This window comes from Pezoporus wallicus, unplaced genomic scaffold, assembly GCF_028554395.1.
Source record: "Pezoporus wallicus isolate ANWC-B61680 ecotype Strahan unplaced genomic scaffold, APGP_CSIRO_Pwel_v1 contig_3710, whole genome shotgun sequence".
NCBI lineage: Eukaryota > Metazoa > Chordata > Aves > Psittaciformes > Psittacidae > Pezoporus > Pezoporus wallicus.
Genome location: NW_026640315.1, coordinates 4,362,101 through 4,374,854, shown reverse-complemented (window position 1 = coordinate 4,374,854; position 12,754 = coordinate 4,362,101). Strand labels below are relative to the sequence as shown.

The following is a 12,754-nucleotide window of genomic DNA, read 5'->3' as shown; positions in this document are numbered from 1 at the left end:
CATTTACCCGCCTTTCAATAAGCTCTGTATTTCTGTAATTCAATTTTGAAGGTAATTTCCTGGTTCAGGCTAATCTCTCTTACTCTGCCCATTTTCTTCTTCACACATCCTGCAGAAGGGCTGCAGGCTGCCGTGTTTATTCGTGTCAACACAGAAACCAAGGGGGATGCAATTTCTCCTTATCTCTGTGCACGTTTTGGCTATGTGAGTCTGTTTGTCGCCCTGATAACAGAGCATCTCTGCATTTTAGAAGAGTTAAGACCTCCTGAGAGTGAAGCGGAAGAGACACTTTGATAGAGATTAGACACAAGATCCTGTGCTAAGACATGCACTGAACACAGGGACGCTGGGAAAGGGGCAGGGAGCTGATGCAGCTTACGGGCAATTCTCTACCCTCCTGTAACCCCCCCCACTAAACAAAACTGAGCCCCCCCTGCAGCCCTAGTCCATAGCAGCTTGCAGGGAGCACTGCAGTAATCACAGAATCAGAGACTGGTCTGGCTTGGAAGGGACCTTAAAGCTCATCTAGCTCCAACCCTTTGCCATGGGTGAGCTGAAGCAAGCTTCCACTGCGTTTTGTGGGACACCAACACCCAACACCAGTTTGCTGATGAAGACTGGTGCTCTGATGGAGGGGTGATACCACACGGCTGCACAGGAGAGGGTATGAAGGTTTAGGATGACCTTTTGTGTCGCTGAGCTGTTTCACAAGCTCCCACACTGGCTTGGACTTTCCCATTGCCGGGACCCTGGACTCCACTTCCCCCCTGGTCTCTGCCTCGATGCGTTCCCTGCTCCCCATTCCAGTGCTAGCTTGCAGGAACACCAGCACAAAAGGAAATGGTGTCTTCAGCACCCATTTTCACACTCACAGACACATGCTCCCTTCTGATTACTAACAGTTCAGAGAAAACAGGGAGGTGACAACAAACAGCCTTTCAGATAACACCCCTTCCCAGCCCAGAAACAGCATCACTCCCAGTCTGAGCAAGGGAACAGCCCAGGGGCACCCACCATGTCCCTACTGCACTGGTGCCAGGACCACATTAATATCTGCAGATGTGACAAGGCAAGGCACATCCCTCGCCTGCCATCCTGCACTGCTGAGGCAGCCTTTGCATTAACCAGCCTTTCTTCACAAAACAGATGCAATGCAAAACAGCCCTAAATCCGTCCTGCTTTAGGTGCTAACGTAAGTGGGAGATGGCAGATAACAGCCTCTGCCTGGCTTGCAGCACAGGGCACAGGAGACTTTAATATTAAAGCCCCTGTTACAACACTTTGGCTGAACTCATCTGGCGTGTGCATCCAGCTGCTTGGATGGCCTGGGGGAAAGGGCACAGCTCCTCCCAAGCACCAGCACCTCTGCGCAAGCAGTGGCAACATCACCCAGCAGGAAAGGCACTGGTTGCACCAGAGCTGGGAGCATCCGCTGCCAGGGAATTCCACCCAGGCTGGGGCTCAGCTGTCCCGACCTGACCCCAGCTCTCCAGGGATCACCTCCCTGTGCTGGATGCAATGGAAATGTTCAGTTCTCTGCTGATTCACCACAACCGCAACACCAGGCACATTGTGGTCCATGGGATAAAGAGGGGAGAGAAGGGACCATGCACAGGGACGTGCATGCTGTGGTTTCAGCAATAACAACCCCGTCCGTGGCCATATGCAGGTTAATAATAGAATCATAGAATATCTGGAGTTGGAAGGGACCCATGAGGATCTCATTGAGTCCAACTCCGAAGTTGCACAAGCCTTGTTTGTGTGTGTTATGTCCCTTCTGCTCAGCACAATGCTGCCACATTGCACAGGGACACAAGGCAACACAGGCTCACAACAACCATCCTGCTCCCCTTGGCACCTGAGAGTATTAGCCTGAACTCATGGAGGTGGTTCAAGCTAAGGATGGGAGAGCAGGCTTGTGAGACATCCCTGACACCCTTTAGCTGCAAGGAGCCACCAAGTCTGCGCCTTGATGCTCCGGACATACTGGATCCTCCAGAGACTCCTATGGAAGCACGTGCATAAAACCACAAAATGCAGAATTCAACAGCTTGCCAACACATGCCTCCATCTGCAAAAGTCTAACAGAAATCCTACAGGGACCAAAGCCTCTTCCCTCTCCTTACCTTGCTTTACCTTGACTATTTTTCCACCCATCAACTTAATTTCATGGGAGTGCTCAACTCTTCTCATCACGCACAGAGAAAAACCACTTCCACTGCTCCCATCACACCGTCTCCAATGGCCTCAAATCCTGCAATCACTCACGCTGCCCAACATGAGGCTGTGAAAGCCAAAGGCAGCCCTAATGCCTCAGGGAATTCTTATTAGTGTCCAAAAAGGACTTTGCTTTCTGCTGATGAGCAAGCTGCATCCCTCGCCGGGCTCCTGCACCTTCAGCATTCAGGTTGCTACATCCTCCCGTTGCCCTGCGGTGGTGCCAAAGATCCCACGGAGCAACAGAGGACATTTGGAGCCTCGTGGGCTGTCCCCTTGCCCCTGTTATCAGGAGAAATCACAGCAGCGGAGCTCCAGGCAGGCGGGCACAGGGGCAGTCACTCCAGTCACCAGCACATCATTTCCCTCTGCCAAGGTCCGCTGGCTCCGCTGCTTCCCCATCCCAGAGCCTGTTTTCATTGCTGCTTATCTCAAATTTGGAAATCCACAGGAACTGTTGTTTGAATCCAACCCTCGTGTTTGAATCCAACCCTCGTGGGGATTGTTTTCATGGGGGGACTTTGCATTTAGTCGCTGCTTTGTTTTCAAGCTGTCTGCTTGCAGTGGGAGTTTGCTGGAACCAAAACTGGAGAAAAGCTCTTGGAATTCACCCAGGGAACAAAAGGGCTCTTGTGCAGGAGGATTTGGAGGACTCGGCTGCTTCCATTGCTGCTACCTTCATCTCTATCCCTCCCTGCCAAAAGTTACCTGCAGTGGTGCTGGAGGTGGGATGCTGCCTGTGCAGCGGGATGGACAGGTAGGAGGGCAGACACCTTCACAGGGAGAAGGATCAAGGGCTTCCCAAATGTTCATGCATAGTGGTGTGCAAGGCTTATCACAGCCTTTCAGCCAAGCCTTGTGCTCCCTGCCCTGGCTTTGCCCCTTGCATAGGGTGGGCTCTGCTCCTCAGTGCATGCAGCAGCACCATTATACATCTCCCAAGGGTGCCATGCTGGTGGGTGCTTCCATGGGGTGATGCAGCCCTGTGGATAAGGGCATGAAGCTCCAGCAACCGATGTGTGAGCAGGGATGCTGCTGAGCATCACTCCCGGTACTCCATTTGCTTTGGTTTACTTCCCCTTATCCAGCAAGATTCCACCTCAAAACACCAGTGAGTGACCACACGCAGCTACAGGGCGCTGAGCAACTTCCCATACAAATACCTAGCAGTTAGCAGCAAATCTCCTCTATCCAGCATAAAAGCAGGGGCCCTGCCTGCAGGATTTGCCTTAAATCCACAAGCCTAGCTAGAAACACTTCTACACTTCCTAAACGCACTGCTCCCTGGAAAACATGACACAGTGAAGAAGCATCCACCCCTCCCCAGTGCTCTGCAGAGCCTCAAAACCCAGCTTTCTTAGGGCAGTAAGATCCCCTCTCCATCAGACACCCTGTGGATGCCTTTTTTGCTCAAGGTCTCCCTCCAGTTTCTATTTTGCTTTAACGTGGTCAGGATTTTCCCCCAGCAGATTCCTGCGAGGTGCTTTTAAAGAAGCATCACAGAGCTTCACTCCCCCTAATAAACCAGATCAGCTTCTGCATCTGCTCCCACGCCGAGGGGTGACAGGTCCATGCATCCAGCAAAGCGGGCGAGAGGCAGCTCCAGCCCCGTGCATCCCGAGCCAGGGCCTCTTGGAGCTGTCAGATGTGCTGCCAGCCTGGAGAAATGCAAATTGCTTTGGAAAAGGAAGGTGACATTCCCACCCGCGTGCTGACTGCTGCTGCGCTGCACGCTCAGATCCCGGCCTGTGGCTCCAGCTATGAAGGTGCTTATGTCTTGATGGTACTTACACTTAAGCACGTGCTTACTGTGAGCACAGGTTCCTATTAAGGCTGTATCAAGCGGCAGGCTGAGCAGGAAGCTGTGCAGCAAGGCTGTGCCCAGTCTGTTGTCTTAGCCTTTGCAATAGCTGCAGGCTTCAGCCATACCCACCAAAAGGGACAATCTGCACACAGGCACTGGTGGATGTCCCTCTGTAATTGGTGGTGTCCCCTCATCATCAGCCTCCCAAGATGCTGACCCATAGCATCCACTTGCAAAGCTCCATAGAATCATAGAATCAACAAGGTTAGAAAAGACCTTTAAGACCATCAAGTCCAACCATTACCCCAGCACTGCCAAGTCCACCACTAACCCATGTCACGGGCCTTACACACGTGGTTTGTGAACACTTCCCAGTGCTGAGGCTCATTCACAATGAGTCAGGAGGCTTAAACATAGGAAAAGCAGGACCTTCCCAGACCAGAGGGTGTGATGGGGCAGGAAGGACTCCCTTGAGGAGCTCAGCAAAGCATCCCCGGGAAGAGATGCAGTTACTTGTCCTTAGCTCTGAACCACTGATCCCCACGTGCTAATGCAGCCCCACTTCTCTGCAGAAAAACTTTTGCTCGCTGAGCAGGATCGCACCCAGTGCCTGTCTTGGTGTCATCACCCTCACAGCAGGACAGAATAAAATCTAATCAATACCACGGGGCAATCTGAGGTCTTGTTTCTGTGCTCCAGGCAGCCGCAGGAGGCTCATTTTACCCAGCACAGATTTAATTTGCTCAGCATATTGTAAATGTTGGACATTTAAACTCCATCGTTATCAGCCATCTACAACTGCTGATGCACTGCACGTAAAGCTTGGGTTTATAATTTTCTGCTCATCAATAAAGCCACCTTAGGACAAAATGAGCAATTTATGTTCCGCAGAGAGAAAACTGACCATTGATTTGGTCATTTTGCAGTTATACAGTATCAATAACTTTTACAGCCAAACGGGAACAGAGGAATGTGCCACAAGCCATTGCTTTAGCAAATATCCTCACCCTCTGCAGAAGGTCCCTGATGGGGACTCTGAGGGCTACATCAATCCCCATGGTTTGGCATCCACTGTGTTCCTATGGGGAAAACAGCACCTCTGGGCTATAAACAGTGTCAGAGTTGTATGAGACACCTCCAGACTGAATTGCTGCTCTCCAGTCCCCAAGTTGTGCTGTTCTTTGGCAGCTGGCAACTGCTTGTTTCAACTGAAAGTGTCCAACAGAGGTTAATTTTAGGACCACTTTCCTCTTCAGAGGTGCAAATAACACTCAGAAGGATTTCAAATCAACGCCTCATCTCTTCCCAGCGATATGATGCTCACGCTCCGTCCTTTGCCCTTTTAATTCCCTGCCTGCATTAGAAGAACACCACAGCACTGGCATGGAAGGGGAAGACCTCTTCCTTGCTTAACACCTTGTCATGGGGCATTTTGGTAAAGGTTCAGCCAAATATTGCGGACTGAGTTCTCAACACAGTCAAGACTTTGCCCAATCTGCCTTTGTGCTACCCGGTCAGACAGCTCCCTTGTTTTGATAGAAGAGCTTATTTTTGCGCCTGCATTGTTAAAAATGGCATTTTGACAGCTCTGTCCAGTGTAGATGGGAGGAACTAACTCCTGCTCCCTCTGCTGGCAATGCCTCACCTAAAATGTGTAGGTCCTACTTTAAAAACACACAGGGAATCTATCCAGAGCGAGAAGCCAAAGGCAACTGCAGGGAAACCAAAGCCAGGTCCCCAGCACTGAAGCAAGGCAGGAGGCTCCAATGGAACAACCACCCTCCCGTTTGCACTGTCAGCAACAACAGCAGCAGCTCCAAGATACCCCCAGCAGCAAGAGCTGGAGCTGCTCCATCACCACTACAGCAGCAGCAAGTCCATCTGACCACGAACATCAAGTCTTGGTCCTGCAACCACTTCAGGTTCTATCTTTGCACTAAAAGAAGGCTCAAAGCCTTGCACGCAGGGTGCTGAGCAGCTCATGGGGGTCCAAGGGAAGCTCTTTCAAGTTCAAAGAGCTTTTAGCCACAGGTCAGAGAGCATGAATTACAGCTCTCCTTCCAGACACCTGCCAGGAGCATACAATCGCTTGTATGCCATGCAATAAAGCAACGAGGCTGTGAAGGAAATCAGCCTTTCCTCAGTTTTTATCATGCAATTTTATAGTAGTTTGGAAAACACATTGAATAAACGCATTATGGTGCAGTGCTGGGGCAGAAAACAAGTTTTACCCCATAAAGTGTCCCTTACACAACCGGACACCTATGTTTTCTATCCGCACGTGTCCACGTGGATCAAACCCCATCAGGTTACACCTCTCCACCCAGCCTTCTAAATCAGGAGCTGTACATACAAAACCCCCTTTATAAGCCTTTCTGTCAAAGCCTCCATAGAACTCCCTGTGCGAGGTTCAGGACTGTAGTGTCAGTTATACACACACACACACGCTCACAAATCCAGAGCTGCTTTCCGAGTTGCAAGAACAGATAAGCAGAAACGGGATCAAAAGAGCTCAAGAAAAAGCAGGGCGCTATAGATCATCTACACAGATCCACCACGTCCACCCTACTTAGCAACCAGGACAAAATACATCCCCAACCTTGTAAATTCTTGCGTGTGTGCTCAAACCCCAAGCACATTCAGTCCCACTGACTCCTGCAAAAGGACTCCTATGCTCCAAGTTTAGCACGTGCACAAGTTGCTTCAAGATCAGAGCAAAATAAAACCCCTATTTAGCTTCCCTTTGAAGGGGAAAAAAGAAGATTCCTCAGACCCCACTCATCCAAATGAGGGCCCTGCTTGGCTACAGCTGCTCTGCATCGGCTCTGATTCAATCTCCCAGATTGCTCCTTGTGTTTCAGCTGCAGCAATGCCTTTTTAAAGCAAGCTCCTGGAAAATGAGCCTCCCCCTTTTGCAGGAGGTGCTGGCCATGGAGATGCTTGCACAGGATGAGCCCTAAATGCCTGTGCCACAAGGTAAAGTAAATGCTTGTTGACGCTGGAAGCGCTGGCATTGTTCTGAGGTCTGCGCAGGAAGAGCGAGAGGAGGAATGCTCTCCTATTGCAGGAAGCTGTTCCAGGCTCTTATCAGACATAAAGCTTCTGATTCCTTGCGGGGGAAGTACCAAATGTTTTTGAGGGGAAGGAAAAAAAGAAGGGAAAAAATAAATCGCATGCTTGGCTCTAAAGGAAGCTGCCTTAATGGCATGAATGAAACCCAAGTCGTGCTATGTGGGAGCTTGCTGCGCTAAATAGCTTAGGTGGCTACAAGCAGGAGCGTGTTGCCCTACTGTCACCCCATAGAAACCTGGGGATGGGCAACCCAAAGGTCCTTCTCTCTGGCCAAAAGGTGTCTGCAGCCAATTCAGCCTTTCTTGTCTCCAAACACCAACTTACTATAAACCATCTCTGAATGCCGCGTCTGTGTCACCCTCCCCAGCTGCCAGGGACTATTTTGGGCTCTCCCTCCAGTTCAGATGCTGCTCCGTCAGGGGCTATTTCCCGATGTCCTTTCACGCACTGCACTGATCTGCTCTTTTGGTTAATCTGTAAAACCGATGCTTCCTTGGCAGGAATTCAGGTTCTCCATCGAGATGCTCCAAGTTTTAGTGGCAATGAGCAAATCACAGGTGTCCTTGGGAAACATAAGGACGTCGGAGCCTATGTAAATGGCCTTTATGTTTCTTCTAGAGGGTGTCTCCCAAAGGACAACTCTGACACATAGAATGGCTCTCTGGTTACATAAGTACCTGTATATATAATGGGTATATAATGGCTGTCATGGCTTACTGCACAGATATCTGAGTAAACCTCAGTTTTAAGTCTGTTCACCCCATTACCAGGCTTTGTGCTCCATTTGAGCCAAGCACTTCTGGTCTCCAGCCTGGCTCCTCCTGATTGGTTATTAGGGGATTGTGGCTCCCATCTCTTACAGTTAAAAAGCAGAAAACCCTTTGCAACAGGTTGAAAAACAACAGTATGTAGAGCATTGCCTTTCTTCTCCTTTAATAGGCTACTCTGTCAACCCTCTGCTTGTTAAATGAGAGAAAAATCTGTGGGCATGCAGTGAAGGTCAATCTTGTGGTTTTTGAAAGCATTTAATTAGGACAGTTAAGTACCGAGGTCTGCTTGGGAGGGAGCTTCTCCATTAAGCATCTGCATCCTTCTGTCTGCAGAAGCCAGCCTGCAAAAGGGGGCTGCAGGTTGAGGCTCCATGTCCAAACCTTCAGTGGTGTTTGACCTTAGGATGAAAACTGTTGCGGATTGCCTGTCCCGTCGCTAGCTCCAAAACCTGCATGGCATGATCCTGCATGGATCTCTTTTAACAGCAGAGTCCCAGCTGGCCAGATCCTGGCCTCCTTGTGCAGGGGCTGGGGTGACCCCCTGCACCCTCAGGGACCCATCAGGGCTGCTAAAAGCCCTGTGCTGTGGCTTGTACTCCTCCTGAGGCATTTCTTGCTGAGTGCTGAGGCTCAGTGCTTAAACAAAGCTGCTTAAGATGTAGCTTTGCCCAAAGGGGGTTTGGCATTTTGATGATAGCATGTAAAATCCCTGTCTTCCCCTTCATCTCACTGGAAGAAGGGCAGATGTACTTAGCTGCTACAGGTGTTTCACTCCTTGAATGAAGCTACAATAAATGTCACATATCTGGGCTTTAATCCCTGGGCAGTGGCATCGTAAATGCTACAATCACAGGCTGCCACTTCCTTTCTAAAGGGCCACAGCATCAGCTGTTTGAAACAAGAGATCAACTCCAGTCATACAAAGCCAAACTTGGTTTTATTTCTCCATGCTTTCACAGCACTGGAGACCCTAATTGCAGGCAATTAAAGCAGCCTTAGGAAAAGAAGGGCTGTGTTGAAATCCAAGCTGGAAAGCGTACCTCTAAATGGGTGCCAGTTGCCAGTGCTGGAGAAGTGCCCAAGGAGAAGGAGCTGGTGCTGCACAAACCCTCCACATAGAGCTGGGGCTAGAAGGACCTTCTCCTCTCCTGTGTCCTGGTTACATGAACACTTCATCTCCTGCATGCAGGCACTTGCATGAGCATGCAAATCCAGCAGGCTCTTACTGGGGCTCCTGCATGTGCGAGATGGGAGATGCTGGGAGCTGATGAGGGCAGATAGAATGGAGCAAGTCCAGGGAAAGAAAGTAATCGATGCTGGGCTTGCCTTTAGAATGTTCCCTCTCCTTTTTTGATGCTGGTGCTCTGTAAAGGTTTGCCTTTGCCAGATGGGGACTTCCATTACTTTAGAGCTGTCAGAACAACAAAAGACTTCTTTGAGTCATTTTCTATATCTGACCTTGAATTACTGGAGCAGCAATAAACATCAAGAGCAATGAGAACACAGAGTGAAGCTGTAATTTTGACATTATAACTTGCTGCTCAAGTGTCAAATAAGCCTTGCTGAAAACACGAATAAGGATCTGACCCCGCTGCAGGATGAAAACAAGCACAAAAGCATGCTGCCTGGGACTTCCACAGCCTAGCAGCCAGACGATGCTCTGAGGCCATTTGGCACTGATAAGCATTGTTTCACTGAGTGCAATTACATATTTCTGTTTAGAAGAAAGATTCTCCATCAAAAGCAGCTCCCAAGCCTCTGCTGATTCAGCCTTCATTAGAGGCCTCTTACTGTGGACACAGTGAAGTGGTGACTCCTGTGCTTATTTTCTGTTGCTGCCTTATCTTTGGCATCTCATCTGCAACTTCTGCTGGGTTTATTTTTTCTCCACTGGTTTCATCTGAGTGCAAGAGAAGTGGATGCTGTTTGGGCTTCAGTTCTTGCAATGGTTTTTGATCTGCCTGGGTGCAGGATAGGAGAATCTAGCCCCGATTACAAAACTGCAAGCTAAGTAGGCTAACAAAACAGCAACTGCAAGAAACTGGATCAGCTTTGCTTTGCTCACTGAGGTTTTCCTGCTCAAACGGGGGGGGGGGGGGGGGGGGGGGGGCTATGCTTTCTCTTTGCAGTCTTGCTTACAAATCTGAAATTCTATACAAACAAGCCACAGCCATTGCTTCTACAGGAACTTCAGGGGACGGTAGCCTGAGTAGTTCCAACCCCAAAGTACCCTCCTGATGTAGACAGATGCTGCTTTTACCATGCCCATACAAATCCAGGCCCCTACTTGATGATGGGATGCAAATCCAGAGCGATGGTCAGCCTCATCTTTGCTAGCACCAGCAGACCAAGATGCACAAGTGGCTGTTTGGAGCTTCCATAAAGGATGTTCAGCATCTGCCTGCAGCATCTCCAATGTAAAGATGATTCAGAAGTGCTTTAGCACCCCAGAGACTTTCATGGTGGGCTGAACCCTCTAAAACGTTAGCTGGGTATTTGGAATTTCTAGCTTAAAAGGAAGGATAGCTTCAATTTTGGCTTTGAGGCAAAAGCAAGCCCTACAATTGAGAGTCTCAGGCTTCCCCTCTCCAAACTTCTTTCCCCTGAGCAGAAGACACTTTTGCATTGACACTTGCCACCATGCAGAATACAGTGGATCTGAAGACAAAGGCAAACTTTTTGCACAATGAGTACATCTGGAAATTGCACTGAACAGCCTTCACTGCTTTGCTACCACAAACCATAATATCTAACGTGGCACCGCTTCAGGGTCCTAGATCTGCTTTCCTGCTAACGTTGCTCTAGCTGATAATGCTCATCTCTTCAACTCTTCCCAGACAGGCCTGAAGGAAGGGAGCAAAGTAACTTCACAGGTAATGAAGCATTTAATTATTTATTAATTATAGCTCTGTCCAGGTCCAAAATGAACAGAACAGTCCCGCAATTTACCTGGCCACTGGAGACTGACTCAACACTATATAATGATGCTGCTGGTGACCATGCTGCCAACTCATACAATGCACCCATCATCACCCAGAATTACGTGGCCACAGTCAAGGACATGCAGGTGCTCTAGGTTTTACCTCTTTGCCTTACTCAGAACCACTTGTGCCACTCACTGCCATTAGGAAGCTGTGACCTGGGAGATGCAGAGCTTTGTCTTTGGAGCAGGAGGAGACCTGCTATGGGCAGGCTAAGCATTAGAAATGCAAGTTCATGGGGTGAAAGCAAGGACCCCATGGGAAAAGGCTGGGAATCATGACTGTGCACAAAGATCAGGGCAGACCCTGCGGTCCTCCAAGTGCATCACAAGGGAAGGCTGCAAGTGTCTTCCCACTCCTGTGCTATTAAAGCTCCCCTCTTTTCCTTCTGCTTCCAACTTAAAAAAGGGATCTGAGCTTTAGTCAGATGTTTTTAAATCCTTTTCCAAGAGGCTTCTATAGGTGCTGTTATGGCTCTTTTCAGCAAGAGAAAATGGACAAGTGACATCAAATGCATGCATTATTTTGGGGGAAAAAAGGCAACTTTTTAGTCATCTTGCATACCTGCAACCACAGAACACAGGATTTGCAAATCCACCATGTGACTTTGAAGGTAATTGTGTTCCATTAATGCCAATACTCTTGGAGGAATGAAGTGTCTCATCTCTAAATTACTTCTGTGGTTTTAATTGAGTATCATTTGCTTCACCTTAGCAGCTTGTGTATGTGTCAGAGGAGGGAATTCACCCCAAAGGAAGTTCCATTTTTTTGGGTGTCTAAAGTAGCAAATAAGCAACACTCGGTGTGGCAATGAGAAACCTACACTTTTCTTCAGCTGGGAAGAGAAAACAGCTCTTTGCTCCTTTCCTCCTGCAACTTACTGCTTTTATTGCTATAATTACTTCTATGGTTTGAGCTTTCAATGCCTGTGTCTTCCCGTCCATGTCAGGACACAAGAACATGGCACCCTGCAAATGCACCCTGGTTTTTGCACCCCCACTGTCTGGGGTGGAAGGGGTGAGACCTGCAAGCAAATGCCTCCTTAGTGCAATGCAGAGGGAGTAAAGGCATCAGCTAGAGGGGCTTGATGGGGTGTTTTGGTCCCTGCTGTGCAGAGCAGTGATTTGGTTTATATAAGACATCGTTTCTAACACTTTCTACCCCAACCTCTTGGTTGATTAACTCATGGTTAATTCCTCCAGCATGGCATTACATGAGATCTTAAAACCTCTTTATAATCGCTTGCCCCCTCTTAATCCGAAGCAGGTACACAGGCACTTCCACCATGGAAGTGATAAAGGAAAGCAGGGTGAAAAGGTAATTCAACGAGATAAACCTAAAACGTTAAAAGTAAATATGCAACTCGGACTGAAATTGGCTGTTTGCTGCTAGACCAGGCTTTGCTAGGCTTGCACCTCACTGGCCATGCCACAGCTTTGCTAACCCTGCTCTGGCAGAGCCTGGCCCGTGCCAAGTGCCTGTGTCATGGGAGTGAGTTAATAGTGAGAAGCCGAGGTGGCGCTGACAAGGCAAACTGCTCATTGCACAACCAACTGAGCCTCGCGCTGCTCATGGGTTAATTTTATACCAGCAAAGACTTGCCACCTACCAAGGATTTAAACAAAAATAACCCCCACTACCATTTAGGCTTTACACTGATTCCACTGAGGCTTCTAGCTGGAAAAAAAAAAGCATTTCACATAAAATGTAATATTTAGAATAGGCACAGGGCCTTTGGTCAAAGTCCATAGGGTACATGTTCAGCCAGCACCACGTGGGACGTGGCTCTCATAATCTCAGTGTCCCTTCCTCAGCTAGAGCACAAAAAACTGTGTTGAAACAGCAAAGTGTAAGATATTAGGAATGAGATCGATGGACAGCGATATTAAATTAAATGTAGCTCACTTCCA

General features: G+C 48.8%; 2 protein-coding genes and 1 long non-coding RNA gene across 6 annotated transcripts in view; 1 reads left to right on the top strand and 2 right to left on the bottom strand.

Annotated features, from left to right (window-relative positions):
- Positions 1-12,754, bottom strand: part of KCNJ16 (potassium inwardly rectifying channel subfamily J member 16) — a 230,093-nt gene that overhangs the window by 202,437 nt on the left and 14,902 nt on the right. The window lies entirely within an intron of this gene.
- MAP2K6 (mitogen-activated protein kinase kinase 6) overlaps positions 1-12,754 on the bottom strand; it is a 55,229-nt gene that overhangs the window by 39,338 nt on the left and 3,137 nt on the right. The gene's annotated exons all lie outside the window — the stretch shown is intronic.
- On the top strand, positions 6,897-9,936 carry LOC130604236 (uncharacterized). The gene is made up of 3 exons (XR_008973418.1): positions 6,897-7,002; positions 7,594-7,673; positions 8,831-9,936. It is a non-coding gene; the product is annotated as an uncharacterized LOC130604236 (long non-coding RNA).